This window comes from Anabrus simplex, chromosome 1 (assembly GCF_040414725.1).
Source record: "Anabrus simplex isolate iqAnaSimp1 chromosome 1, ASM4041472v1, whole genome shotgun sequence".
Taxonomy (NCBI): Eukaryota; Metazoa; Arthropoda; class Insecta; order Orthoptera; family Tettigoniidae; genus Anabrus; species Anabrus simplex.
Window position 1 is genome coordinate 657,914,341 of NC_090265.1, and position 15,931 is coordinate 657,930,271.

At 41.6% G+C, this 15,931-nt stretch overlaps 1 pseudogene; it reads left to right on the plus strand.

Annotated features, from left to right (window-relative positions):
* Positions 1-15,085: 15,085 nt before the first annotated feature.
* LOC136859403 (5S ribosomal RNA) lies at positions 15,086-15,201 on the plus strand (annotated as a pseudogene).
* Positions 15,202-15,931: the final 730 nt, after the last annotated feature.

The following is a 15,931-nucleotide window of genomic DNA, read 5'->3' on the forward strand; positions in this document are numbered from 1 at the left end:
CGGTTGTATGCTACACAAGGTTCTTAAACACTATACAGTCACGGTGCTCCTTTGATGACGTCACGCGCAGGACGAGAGAAAACTAACATCTACTGCGCAGCCAATCTGGGCCACCCGTGGTACTGATCTGATAACGCTTAAACCTACCACAGACGTAGACAACGGTGCCATCTAGCGTTTCGGGAGTATACACCGCTATAGACCCAACCTAAAGACTGTTTGTCCAACCCTTGTCCCGTTTCCCTACGGGGTCGGGTATGAGGTGAGATGAATTTGTCGTGGCGGTTTTTTATGACCGGATGCCCTTCCTGACGTCAACCTCATCAGAGGAGTTAATGAGAGATGAAATGAATGACGTGATATATGATAGTAGGGAGAGGGTGAAACCCGGTGCCGGCACATAGCCTACTCCTGTCGAATAGCACCAAGGGGTCTGCTCAAGGCTTAACGTCCCCATCCGACGGACGAATCACCATCAACAGCGTCATATGCCCTCACTCCATATGAGCACTGCGGAGAGGTTTGGAATTTAATCCAGGCTTTTGGCATGCAATCTAGTGATTAGAAATTGTATACCACCACCTCCCCTACCCTGCCGGCCAACATTCTGATGGTGAAAATTTTTTCGACCAACGGGACTCGAACCGGCTAACCTCGGTGTTAGACCGTTTTTAGACTTCAGCGCCTTAACGATCATGGCCACCAGGCGGGCTAACCTAAAGACTATTAGAGGAAAATTTATGATACTTATTGACTTTCCTACGAATAATACTGTTAATTACGGTATGATATTCACCTTTACTTTAACAAGTTACCTAGTCACAACTACCAATACTAAACAACACACACATTTAATGTACACAGAATTTTCGCTTAAGTAGGTTTTCCTTGCTTTTCATATTGCACATCGGATGATTCTGAAAAGAGAATACAGTATCAATTTTCACAAACTTTCCAGGGACGCCGAAATGAAAGAAAAACGTACTTCAGTTATTTCTAGGCAGGGGGAAATCTAGACACTTTGAGCAGTGCTAAGGAAAATTCTAGAATTTGCAGTGCCCATTATGTGAAACAAGCATTAGTGCTTTCCTCCATTTTTCATTGTTATTCTTCTCGTAAGTTGAACGTTTACTTTGAACCAACTGAGTCCAATAGATGAATAATTATCTCCACTTCTCCCCAGGCGACTACATGGTCGTGGCTGACCAGCAAACAACAATTTGCAGGACTGTGGTAAACTCAGCGAGTCAAACAAGCAATAATGCGTTTAGCCGAGAAGTTGTAGAGTTAACAGAATAGACGACACTTGCCACCTGAGTGGAGGTAATGTAAGGAAGGTTTAGTCTGTATCGGTGTTGGTTGATCAAGTTGAATCATACGTTGAACTGACTATTCTATTTACAAACCAATCCGTTCCATTACAAGTAAAATAAGAAAGAAATTGGTACATCATTCTGTATTCCTCTTAAAGTAGTTATAAACCAGTACGTAATTAAAGTAGAAATACAAATTTTAGCACAGGATAGGGTAGCATGGAGATTTGCACCAAACCAGTCTATGGACTGATTTGAATAGGGATCGTATTGGTCGTATAAATGAGTATTTATGAAAGAAGTTCTTAAAACGAAAGGTACCTACGGTAGGTTACAACCTCATTTTGATCATATGTTTAAACGTATTGCATTCCCATGCGTACCACTATAACTATTTAATGTATTTATTTAATTTATGCTACTTGTTTAACGTCGCACGAACATATCGAAGGCTTTCGGCGTCGGAAGAATGGGAAAGGGATAGGATTCGGAAGGTAGCGGCCGTGTCCTTAATTACGGCCTGGTGTAAAAATGGGAAACCACGGAAAACCGTCTTCAGGGCTGCCAAAAGTGGGATTCGAACCCACTATCTCCCGAATGCAAGCTCACAGCTGCGCGCCCCTAACTGCACGGCCAACTCACTCGGTGTGCAATGAAGACTTCAAAAATTTCACGATCAGCTGTAAAAGACTGTATTTACCATGCTTGGTGTACTTTTGACTGAAATAGACCTATGCCAAACCAATGCCCAAGCGCAAAACAAGCCTTCAGGGCCATTATGGGGAGAAAAAAGAAAGAACCTGAATATCAAACTTTAATTAATCATACACCAACACCAGATGGCAACAAAAATAAACTTTCAAGGCCAAAGACAAACAGGTACCAAGAAATCATCACTTATGATAAGTCTGAAGAAAATAACATTATCAATCCCTTTACTCCGATTAGTGCAGTCGTATGCTGAATAAACGGCTGTCTGGCATTCTTGAAGGCGATAATCTTTGTCTCTTCTTACAACTCAAGATGTTCAATCGCCACGCACAATCTTCATGTCAGTTCATCTTATGTTCTCACGCCAACTCTCTTTGTTTTGACAACTCGAAATATGGCTGCCCTTTATGAACTTACATCCGCAAGGAGCGCTGATGTCAGGCATAGAGCCTCTCTATGTTATTCTAGCTCGTTGAGTAGGCCACACGCCATCAACCCCATTCCAGTTTCTATGATGGAGATAACGGGTCATCTTGACCCAGGCATGGCATCTACCGATGTCCATTCTACTGGATCACTGCAGAAGCATCTACGTGGAAGAAGAATAAGACCCCAAAGTGATGTTCCGAGGGTCTTCATATCACGCCATCAGATATTTGACCCTGATTTATTGTATTCTGATAGAACGCCTTTTTATTCCGTTAAAACAAGAACTTAAGCGAGTATAAAAATAATGTCTAAGACGAATAAGTACCTAAATGAAATTAACAACTTTTTTGTTTTTAACGAGCAGACCGTGGCAGAACTTGAGTGGATGTAGGATGTAGTAGTTATGTAGAAACGAAAATGTTAGCACAGAATAGGGTACATGGAGAGCTGCACCAAACCTGTCTACGGACTGATTACCCAAACAACAGTAACAACATTGTTATTTTTATGTTTATTGCTATTTTCATATTACATTGTCATTTTTTAATTTTTTTATACGCAGTGGTTTATCATTGTATCTACTGTCTTAATTTTTACTATTACTTACTACTTACTTACTAGGTTGGCCACATAAACTGTAGTCGGTTTTTGGCCTCGCCAATTAGCCTCCTCCACCATTTCGATCCGTGTGTTCTTCTTCGGTGAGTCCCATTCTGCTCATATCCTCTCTGACTCCATCTATCCATCTTTATCGTGGTCTTCCCTTTGGTCTTTTGCCTGTGATGTTTTCTTCCACAACCTGCCTGGTTATCTGACCTTCTCGACGCATTACGTGTCCATACCACTTCATCCTCCGCTCTTTAATCACTGTCACAATGTTTAAAAATTTGTACAGTTCCCTAAGTTATAGGTTTTTCCTCTTCCTCCATTCCCCTCTGTCCTTCACTGGTCCAAAAATCTGTCTCAGGACATCATTCTCAAATGTCAGAGTCCAGGTCTCTGCTCCGTATAGGACCACGGGTTGTAATACAGTCCGGTAGATCCTTATCTTCGTTTGTCTCGATAGAAGCCGGGACTTCCGACTGCTTTCCGACTGCAAACCTTGATCTGTTTCCTGCTTGAATTTTAGCCATTATTTCTTGGCCTATCTCATTCCTCTCACTGAGTAATGCCCCAAGATATTTAAATACTCTTACTCTTTCAAAGATTTCTCCATTCACATCTAAGGGTCACTCACTACAGGGTATTTGGTCTTTTCCATATTCATCTTTAAGCCCGCATTAATTGCTTCTTCCCTTAAAACCCCTGTCTTTTTTTTTTTTGCTAGGGGCTTTACGTCGCACCGACACAGATAGGTCTTATGGCGACGATGGGATAGGAAAGGCCTAGGAGTTGGAAGGAAGCGGCCGTGGCCTTAATTAAGGTACAGCCCCAGCATTTGCCTGGTGTGAAAATGGGAAACCACGGAAAACCATTTTCAGGGATGCCGATAGTGGGATTCGAACCTACTATCTCCCGGATGCAAGCTCACAGCCGCGCGCCTCTACGCGCACGGCCAACTCGCCCGGTCCCTGTCATTTTAACAATATCTTGCTCATTCTGTGCTATCAGGACTACATCATCCGCATATGCGAGGGTGTTGATTCTTCTACCCAGCTGAATTCCTGTCCCTAGGTTTGTTACTTTCCTCAGTGCTTTTTCTAGTACCAGATTAAACTTTTTTTCTTTGCTAGTTGCTTTACGTCGCACCGACACAGATAGGCCTTATGGCGACGATGGGACAGGAAAGGGCTAGGAGTGGGAAGGAAGCGGCCGTGGCCTTCATTAAGGTACATCCCCAGCATTTGCCTGGTGTGAAAATGGGAAACCACGGAAAACCATTTTCAGGGCTGCCGACAGTGCGGTTCGAACCTACTATCTCCCGAATACTGGATACTGGCCACACTTAAGCGGCTGCAGCTATCGAGCTCGGTACCAGATTAAACAGGAGGGGGTAGAGGCAGTCTCCCTGTAGCACTCTAGTCCTCACTTCGAACTCCGACTTCTTTCCATTCACTTGCACTGAGCATGTTGCTTCTTGTATACATGCTTGTGTTAGTTTTATTAGTTTCCTGAGAACTTGTGCCCTTTCCAGTTCCTGCATATTGCTTGCCTGTTCACACTATCATATGCTTTTTGAAAGTCCACAAATATACAGTGTGCATCTCTACGAAATTCCCAGCCCTTTGATAACACTTGCCTTATTATATGCAGTTGGTCAATGGTTGATTTTCCCTTTCTGAACCCTGCTTGCTGGAATCCAAGTACCGAACTTCCTCGACGTATGCTCAAGATTTTATATGCTGTACATAATAAGATGATTCCTCTGTAATTGCTGCAACTCATTGGGTCTCCTTAAATATCGGGCGGATGATAGACAGTTTCCATTCTGCCGGAATCCTTTTTTTCCTCCAAATTGCACATATCAGGTGGTGCATTCTGTCTTGTAAGATATCTCCTCCCTCTTTCAACATCTCTGCAAGTATTCCATCTGTTCCTGATGGTTTAATATTATTACATACAAACGCGCAATTTTATCTTCTACATCGCAAAATGGAGTGATTAACGGCAAGAAAAGGCCTAGATCTGTAACTTCGCACAATTTATCTATCGATCTATATATCCTTCCTTATGCACATAAATATTTTCCTGTCAGGTAAATAAATACGTCTGTTCGTGGTGTAATGTACTGCAATATATTGATGATGATGATGATGATGATGATGATGATGATGATGAGTGTTTTTGTATTAAGAGGTATACATTAAAGTCAACATCTAGGAACAGAGACCCTTGTAAGTGCTGCACATGTGACATGTGCATATCAAGTAAGTTCATGGCTGCTGATTCATTTTAAGATACGTGACAGATTTTTTCATCAACCTCGTTTGCTTGTATGATTTAAATTTCCCTGATAGTTTGAGCTATTGCAGGGTTTCGCAAACGTTTTGTATTTGAGGACCCCTCAGCATAGCGTACGCATGTCAAAGGACCTACTAGCTACCAAACTAATATCTAATTAATTCAGTAAGCAAAAGACAGAATTTTGTAATGTTACCATGTTTAATTTGATACATATAATACAAACATAATATTAACTTTCCTTTTGAACTTTAATATTTTATTTAACTTGATTTGCAGTTTATATACATCCTTCCTAATTACATAAAAATTATAAAACAATGTGACATTTCGTTACAAATTACAACACTTGATCTGGAAACTTACTTGAGAATATTCACTTGGAACATTTTTTGGATCAGCGGGATGGATGACGCAGTTTTCCAGAGAAAATGCGTTTATGTCTGGTTCAAGCGTAGCCACTCGAATCCGAAGATCATCTTCTATATTAGCTCTGTTCCCGTAGTGTACTACGTGTTAAATTGTGTGAGAACTCAACATGTACACTTACACAAGTTCTTAAACGCAGTACTGCTTTATAGAAATCTCACGATATATGGGACGTGCATGGATGCAGAAATCGATCAGAGACATGTAGTTGTGATACAGGATCTTCAAATAAGACTCACAAGATACTTAGTTTATAATCATTATAAAATATCAAAGCCATCGTATTAACAGTGCTGCTGATGGTATTTATTAATATAATTAGTCATATACAGTCACTACATTTTATTTCAGAACCTGTTTTCGGACTCTAAGATCCATCATCAGTGTTGAATTTATTTTTAAAACATTTGATTTTAGATGAGTGTGTTGTCATATTGGGGTTTAAAACAGTTAAAATGGAGCCCTGTTGAAATCAACTGCAAAATAAGTTCAAGTGTAAAAGTATGCACACAATACATATAAAATTAATTATGAAAAATGACATACCATAGGAATGGCTGGGTCAGACTCATTGGCTGAATGGTCAGCGTTGAGGCCTTTGGTTCAGAGGGTCCCGGTTTCGATTACCGGCCGGGTCGGGGATTTTAATTGCGTCTGATTAATTCTTCTGTCCCGGAGACTGGGTGTTTGTATTTGTCTCAACACTTTTCTCTCCATATTCAGACAACACACTACACTACGAACCACCACAGAAACACGCAATAGTAATTACATCCTTCCACATAAGGTTGGCGTCAGGAACGGCATCCAGTCGTAAAACATGGCCAAATCCACGTGTGCGACACAGTTCGCACCGGCGACCTCATAGATGTGGGAAAAGTGGAGGAAGAAGAAGAAGACCAAAGGAAGGGTTGGATTATCCTCGTGATCTAGTATTAGACAAACGTTCATTCCCTTCCAATGGTATGTCATATATATTTTTAACATCATGATTTAGTTTTACATGTGTTGTGTGCATACATTTACACTTTTCATTTTTTTATTTTACAGCTGATCTCAACAGGGCTCCATTTTAACTGTTTTAAAACTCAATGTGACAACACACTCGTGTTAAATCAAATGTTTTAAAAATAATTTCAACACTGATGGTGGACCTTAGAGTCCGAAAACCGGTTCTGAAATAAAATTTAGTGTACTGATACGACTGTAAATGGCTAATTATAATAATACTTAGTTTAGTTGAACTTCGACGATGGAGGGCAGTTTATGTTTCCAAGAACAGGTTTCTGATCCATGAAATTTTCTCAGTCACAGGCAGAAAATATTGCCTGAGTGTGGATCCTACCGTTCTAGGTGTTTTAATATTTTAACATTATATCACACTGTTTGGTAATAGTTCTTCATTTGCAGACAGGAATGTTGAAGTGGTGGGAAAGAATGAAATTCGGTTTTGCCGTTCCGGTGTGTCCATATACGATACTCATTTTCTTTATTGTTCCATCAATTTTGTCCTCGATTATTAAGTGTGTGAAGTGTATACCTTGCCGTCCTACAGTTCATTCACGGGACTGAATATCTGCAAAACAGCAAGCCTCACAACCCACTAGAAATCCTTGAAGAAATCTTTGAAGACGCATATCCGGTTGAGAAGAAAGGTCTAAATTCTTCCCTCAGTTCAAACAATCGAGTCAACATGTTGCCTCTCGACGACCACCCAAACCCTGTGTGTAATAGAAAATGTTCTTGGCCAGTTCCCATCTCCTTGCATAGCTCCGAAAATATCCTGGAATCAGATGTCTGGCTTTGATTAAATTAATCATTTCCACAACTTCTTTCATCATATCATGCATTTATGGGGCCATGTTGAGAGTTGCTAGTACTTCACGGCGGATGTAATAATGCGTCCACGTCACACGAGGAGCGACAGATTGCACGTGTGCAATTACGTCTTTATATTTTCCAGATAAAGCCTATCACCGTCGATAGATAACCCTGCACATTGCTCCCAGGTAAATCCATTTTAATTCGTGAATGTACTGCGGACCGCAAAGATACCTTCGGCATTTTCGTGCGTGCATAATGTTGAACAAAGCAGTAAAACCTCGTGGATCCTGTTTTCTTCAGTGGTATGTGGTTGGCAATGTTTTAAATTTATAGGGAAATGTGATATGGTGATTAAATTACATTTCCCTTGTCTCTCGTAACATTGTCCGTGAGTACTTCCTTCGATACATGAAGTTCAGCGAGTTTATTGCGAAAGTGGAAGTGAGTTTGTCAGCTGCACACCCTCGCATGGTTTAGAGATGTCGTTTTAATGTCGATGGTTTTATACACTCGTTATGTAAAACGTCACCATGCAACACACAATGGTGCTTATCATCGTACCCTACATTCAGCATAGTAAATCCCAGTTCGATGTCATATTTAGGACGTTTTTGCCCTTTTCATCACTTCTGCCACTGGAGGTCGAAGTCCCGGGAAACACTCACTTTCATCACTGTTCATATGAGACGCACACTTCAACGAACTTCAACCAGCGATCCATATTATCGTATGCAAGTACTATTATACATACACTTTACTAGTCTTTGCTTCTTGATTCCTGAATTTTGAGAATGTGGAAGAACTAAGATAGTCTCTATATTAAAATAAAAGTATGGGCCTGTTATCATCAGGCGACTTACTTGACTGCACTGGCGCAACTGGCTGTGTAACAAACCAAACTATCAATGAAGACACCCCATGCCATCTGTCAGCCGCTTTAAAGTGTTACTAACAATGCACTTCTCACTTGAGGCAATTATCACCCAAGTTAGGAGATACATATATCGTATGTAAGTTATATTCTTACTCGTATTATATAAGTGTCTATCAAGAGGTTTCCGTTTGACGGCCGTACAGTCCGGAATCGGGATGATAATCAAGAAAATCGCTGTGAGCAGTGAGGCATTCATCCCACCGACGCACTAGGTTGAAGATCCCCGTGTGATAAAACAACGTGTCCTGCTGCGTCATGAATTCCAAATAAACACCTGCTGCACAAAACAGATTCCTGTGTGCCTCCTGTGATTCAAGTTTCTAGTAATTTCTTCACTGAGCCGTATGTGTTGATGGTTGGTAGAGTGCTCACTACTGAATCCGAACTGCTCGTCGTTCAAGATATGTTTTCCTCGATGATGATGTTAATTCTGGAGAGATTTCAACCAGCTTGGTGAGGATAGATAGTAGTGAGATTGGACGAAAGTTCTGGGGAAAGGTAGGATCAGAATGAGGTTTGAGTAACATTATGACTTCGTCCAGCTTCCATAGAGAGGGGAAGTGGGAATAGCGGAAGAGAGAATTGAAAACTTTAATGAAACAGATCTGAGATTGTTTGGTGAGATTCTTAAGAAATGTGGCTGAGATTTGGTCCTGGAGATTTCATGATTTTTAGTTTCTGATGCCGGAGAGCAGTTTAGATTTTGATATGAACTTTGAAATGTGGGTTTTTGGGCTTCTTCTAGTTTCTCAATTTCTTCCTCAACGAAATCGTCATAGGAGTCAATGTTGGGGGTGCAGGTGGTTTCAAAGGTGTCTGCGAGGCCGTTTGCTTTCTCCAAATCTGTTTAAACCGGTTTAGAATGCTAAGATGAATGTGTGTGTGACCATGGCAACGGCCATCCTATTATGTTGGCTGACACAGTAATTATTAGTGTGCATCGGTATGCGGTAGTCCTGGGTGGTCACCCATCCAGGTACTGACCACGCCCAATGTTGCTTTGGTATGGCAATGGGACTGTACCGGTGTTATTACGCAGTGACTCACATATTCATGATTTATAAATTATAATTTAAGTGAGTGCGCGGATGTTAAAATTTAGAAAAAGCAAAATTTTGTGTGATTTAGCAGCTTTGTGGCGCTCCGCCTCTGATGTACCCAGGGTTCCAATGCTTCACGTTTTGGTAGGAAGTGAAAACATCTGGTCTTGTTCATGGCTGGATGGTTTTACTTGGTGTGGGTGGGGTGGAGTGGGTTAATGTAGATTGTGATATTGGCTTGTAGCGGGTGTGATAGGGGCATGTTTTGTGTCGCAAGGAACTTGAGCAGTATTACGTGAAGGAGGGTGGATGTGTCTGGGCTGGGCTGGTGGGTGTGGGAGTTGGTGAGAGGACTTGGGTTCGAGGATGGTAGGAATTGTAGGTTTAGTAGAGGGGGAAGTATTGTGCACATACTTAGGTGTTGTGCATATCGATAGTGCGCTCTAATTGCCTTTTAAATGAACGGGCAACCAGGGAATGAGGCGGCATAACTGCCTTGGCAGTACGCACAACTCGCCTGGTCCTTGTTTACCTTACAATCAGTGAGCCGCCACATCTATTGCAGCGGGTGGGTTCAAACGTGTGGTCTGTCTGTCTAACAGCCACTTTCATACTATTTTTCCTTTTCGTGCCGGATTGTATTTTTGGCTGGTGGTGTATTGTTGGAAGTGACATTGTTCGTGGTTTGTAGCGGGAAGAAGTAGCTTTTACAAATACCTTGGTTTCCCCTTCAACGGGTAACTACAAGCATGTTGTGTTTTGGTGTTTTTCCTGTGCTGGATTGTTTCTGTATAGGGTGATTTCCCTGCTTTAACAAACCAGCATAGATCTCAGTTCTATGTCATATTTAGGCCGTTATTACACTTAATAATGTTTGCCAACCGGTGGTTGAGGCTTCCGCAACACACTCACTTACACCACTCTTTGAATGAGACGCACACTTCAATGAACCTGTCTTCAACCAATTATCCAAATTATCGTGTGCAAGTACTATTAAAATTATACTTTATTACTCTTCGCTTCTGAATTCCTGAATTTCGAGGTCGTGGAAGCTAGAAGATAGTCTCTATATTAATATCAAATGATGGACCTGTCAACATCAGGCGACACACTTGACTGCGCTGGCACAAGTGGCTGTGTACAAAAGCAAACTTCCAATGAAGACACCCGATGCCATCTGTCAGCCACTGTAGGAGTTACTAACAATCCGCTGCTAAATTGCGCCATCCGTCGCAATAGTTAGGAGTTATATATACTATATCACGGCCGACTTGATGCGTCGCTCTAGCTAGCTCCTTACCGGCCTTGACAATCGGGTCCACGCATTGTAATCGGAGTAGTTACACAGCTCGACACGTGACGCTGGCGGCCGACCTATTTGCGCTAGAAATGCATACTTCTTAATGGAAAATATACTGACTTTGATTGCCGATTTATCGTAATTTAGAGTTATGGAGAATGTTACATAGGTTAATACTGTTAAAATGATTAATCCTAAAGGTTACTTTCGTTGATATTTGCCAAAATGATGTCGTGAAATGAAACTGCGGGGAGATGACTTAGTCCAGCTGACGTTCTGATATTGACTCTGATTGCCGATGTATCTTAATTTAGAGAATAAAATGGTATGTTACATTGACTAATATTGTTAAAATGATTAATTCTAAAGGCTACTTTAATTGATATGTGCCAAAATAATGTCGTGAAATGAAACTGCATGGGATGGAGTAGTCCAACTGACGTTCCTTAATTGTGAGGAATAATAGTAATCGTTTTTATTATCATGGCATTTAGATACATAGCAGAACTTACCACAATACTTTTGTCTTCTTATGTTAATATTGAGATTAAGAGTCATTGTTCAATTAGAGTTTTAAAATTCTTCAAGCGCTGCTCTCAGGAAGGGGGCTGTACAAAACATAAAAGTCTTACTGTTTCCATACCTGATTAGCGTGATTAGCTGCCAATCCCGGAGGCCCGGGTTCGATTCCTGGCCCTGCCACGAAATTTCAAAAGTGGTACGAAGGCTGGAACGGGGTCCACTCAGCCATGGGAGGTCAAATGTGTGGAGGGGGTATCGATTCCCACCTGAGACATCCTCGAAGTGGTTTTCCATAGTTTCCCACTTCTCCTCCAAGCAAATGCCGGGATGGTAACTAACTTAAGGCCACGGCTGCTTCCTTCCCTCTTCCTTGTCTATGCCTTCCAATCTTCCCATCCCCAACACAAGACCCCTGTTCAGCATAGAAGTTGTGCCTGCCTGGGCGAGGTTCTGGTCATCCTTCCCAGTTGTATCCCCCGACCCGCAGTCTCACGCTCCAGGACACTACCCTTGAGGTGGTAGAGGTGGGATCCCTCACTGAGTCCGAGAGAAAAGCCAACCCTGGAGGGGTAAACAGAGTAAGAAAGAAAGAAAGAAAGAAAGAACGAAGGTGAATACCCGTAATAGAAACGGAAAACTAAGATGAGAGTGCTACCTGCTTTTAGCCACTCTGTAGTTTTGTCCTGGTCTACAGATAATTCGTGAATAGATAGTGTCCCTTTGCTCTTTTTTTCCTGTTCGGAATACAAAAAAGGCACACAGAAATATATATTCGAATATTTCCTAACACAGTTAAAGAAAAGCAAATCACCACACCATTAAAAAACGAATTAGCGCACAAATTAAAATCCTTGTTCAGGACGAAGTTACAGCGATAAATCACTTTGTTCTTGTTTTCATAAAATTTCTGCTCGAAGAACGAAAAGGTGCACAAGAATGTCACAAATTCCAAGATTTGTAAACACATATAATCACCACACTACATAATAAAAAATAAACTCAATAGCGCATAACTATCAAATCTCAATATGAAGCCAACATGCATCTCATTGCGAGCACATTGCCAACATTTACGACAGCAAAACCATATAAATAAAACTGGAAATGCGGCAATTTGCGGTATACAGCTTCCTGTCAGTGGGTAGTAGGCCAGCGCTCCAGCGGCATTACGGTGAAACTTTCCAATTACAGCTTTATGCTGGGCTTCACAAGCGATTGTCAAGGCCGGTATAAGGAGCGCAGCGAGGGATCCAGTCGGCCGTGACTATATTGACTGCATGTAAGTTATGCAGTAGTTAAGACATAGTTAATACATTTTTAATAAGTTACAGTATATATTGTGCGTGTGCTATGAACTTTCGCTCTTTATGTATTTACAATTTACATTATTATTGATGACGAGGCCCCTGGGGTCTACGGACCATAGTTAGGCAGTGGCAGTGCTACTGTGATGTTTATATCAATTATTGCACTTAGACCTGATCTTGGGACAGCAACGGCGTACCCATGTGAAAACACCAAATCCCATAATATTGCTGAAGTTAAACACATCGGGCATGGACATCGCACGAATGGTTAGCTCACGTACTATTAGCAAGAGTAGGAACGGCCTACTGCAAGTAAAACTCTGAGTAGCATGTCTGGTTAATGAATCCTGGCTTAGCAGAGGTAATAACTACGTTGTCACCATACAGGTTTCGATAACGCACAACTATTATAAGTTGAAGAAAAGAAGTACAGACACTGTCACTACATAAAAATGAAAATACATTGTGGAGAGTAGAACCTGAGAAACTACCACTTCCAGAATATCCTCTGTCAATGGCAAGGTTTATTTTCTAATTTTCTCATGGCGTGACACGTGATAAACTCACCCATAGGAAGTCAGATCCTGGTGTCTTTTTTTTCTGTATTCTTATGATAATGATATTTGTTTTACATCTTACTAACTGCTTTAACGGGTTTTAGGAGACATCGCAGTGGCGTATATTTATTCAGCAGGTGTTCTAATGTGTGTCGATAAATCTATCGGCACGAGGCTGTAATATCTGAGCACCCTCAAATACTATCAGGCAGTGTTGGAATTGAAACCACGAAATAGAGCTCAGGTATTGTATCCACCGTTATCGCAAATGGAGCTATTGCCGATCTTGGATTAATTCTTCATTCTTCAACATTGCAGTGGAGTTCTACCTCACAGCCTCGGTGTTGTGAATTTCCTCCGGATGGACTGCTTTCCTTTTTTTTTAAGTACACAGTTATTTGTCCACACACCACACTACCAGCTGCTACAAAATCATTCGATAAAGAATACAGACCACCATAGCTTTGGAATTGGGAAGGACATCCTGCCATAAATCTGAGTCAGATCCACATGATGTGCAACTCACAATCTTTCTGAAAAGAGGCTTAGAAGGAGAAGGAGGAGGATAACAAATTTGCTAAAGTCATTTAAATTAAAATGTGTAGAACTGGAATAAAACTGTTGGATATTTGTAATACGGGATTGACACCTTGTATATCTGAATTTCTACTCAAATACTCACTAACATCAAAATTCCTTCACTTGAAACAGAAATCCACAAATTCCCCTTTCAAAAATCTTCGTTTCGGAAAGAAAACAGCTCAAAATTTATTGAAAGTAGGCTATCTGCAGTTTATTGAATGCAGAACACTTGGCATTCCAAAGTATAAGCATCTGAAGGGAAACTGAAAATTATTTGTCGTAACGTTATCAATATTTCAACAAGGTATACTGTGAAAAGTCCGCCTCTGTGGTGTAGTGGTTAGCGTGATTAGCTGCCACCCCCGGAGGCCCGGGTTCGATTCCCGGCTCTGCCATGAAATTTGAAATCTGAAAAGTGGTACGAGGGCTGGAACGGGAGGTCAACTGAGTAGAGGTGGGATCGATTCCCACCTCAGCCATCCTGGAAGTGGTTTTCCGTGGTTTCCCACTTCTCCTCCAGGCGAATGCCGGGATGGTACCTAACTTAAGGCTACGGCCGCTTCCTTCCCTCTTCCTTGCCTATCCCTTCCAATCTTCCCATCCCTCCACAAGGCCCCTGTTCAGCATAGCATATGAGGCCGCCTGGGCGAGGTACTGGTCATACTCCCCAGTTGTATCCCCCGACCAAGAGTCTGAAGCTCCAGGACACTGCCCTTGAGGCGGTAGAGGTGGGATCCCTCGCTAAGTCCGAGGGAAAAACCGAACCTGGAGGGTAAACAGATGATGATGATGATGATACCGTGAAAAAGTTCTCGTTATCCAGTATGTGTTACACAGAATTTCAAATGAGACAGTTTTCTCGTATTAAGCAGTACGGTGCGGTTGAGGGATGGTGCGCCCATGAAGCCACATTGCCACGTAGTCTGTGGACGAGAAACCTTCTTGTAGGAGAATATTTTCACTTTAGATACGATAATACGCCCTCTTAAACTGATGATTGTAGTTATATCAAGAATAATTATCTACTCATAATTCCTAAAGCGTAGCAAACTCAAATCATCAGATAACTTTTCCGACTAATATTATGTATTGCTGCAACACAATCTGAAACGTTATGAAATGCGATATTCTTCAAATCACTACGGGCCTCCTGCAGAGATGACTTTAGAAAACAACAAAAATGATGGTGGATAGACTCCGAACAACATATATGCTTTTATGAAGCATTCGTCTTCGGCCTACAGTTTACCATGTTGAATACACCGGTTCTCGTCCGATCCCCGAAGTTAAGCAACATTGGGCGTGGTCAGTACCTGGATGGGTGACCTCCGTGGGAACACGTGCAGTAGGCCTATTTTTCGTTTTTACCAAGCTTCGTTGTCTCAAAATAACCTGTTATTATCAAATTTTGCCTTACTTGTGCACAAATTTCTAAACATTTTATTTTCCTTTTTTTTTTTTTTTTTTTTTTTTTTACAATTTGCTTTAACTTGCACTGACTCAGATCTTATGGCGACGATGTTGTGAGAAGGGCTTTCGAGTGGGAAGGAAGTGGCTGTGGCCTTAATTAAGCTACAGCCAAAGAATTTGTTGGTGTGAAAATGGCAAACAATGGAAACAACTGAATACCATCTACAGGACTATGGAGAGTAGCGTTCGAACCCACCATCTCCCGAATGCAAGCTGATAGCTACGTGATCCAAACCACGCTGATTCTTGCTCTGATCTTGTTCTTTTATTGGTTATTTAAACGCCCATTTCTTCTGCTTTCCAACTTTCTGAGGATACAAAATTCAGTCTCTTGGTGGTAGCTCATTTTCTCGAAAGTGTCATGGTATCCACCTAATACTAAATCTCTGTCGAAAAGTTTTTCTTTCTTTCTTTCTTATTCTGCTTACCCTCCAGGGTTGGTTTTTCCCTCGGACTCAGCGAGGGATACCACCTCTACCGCCTCAAGGGCAGTGTCCTGGAGCTTCACACTCTGGGTCGGGGGATACAGCTGGGGAGAATGACCAGTTTTTCGCGTAGGCGGCCTCACCTGCTATGCTGAATAGGGGCCTTGCGGGGGGATGGGAAGATAGG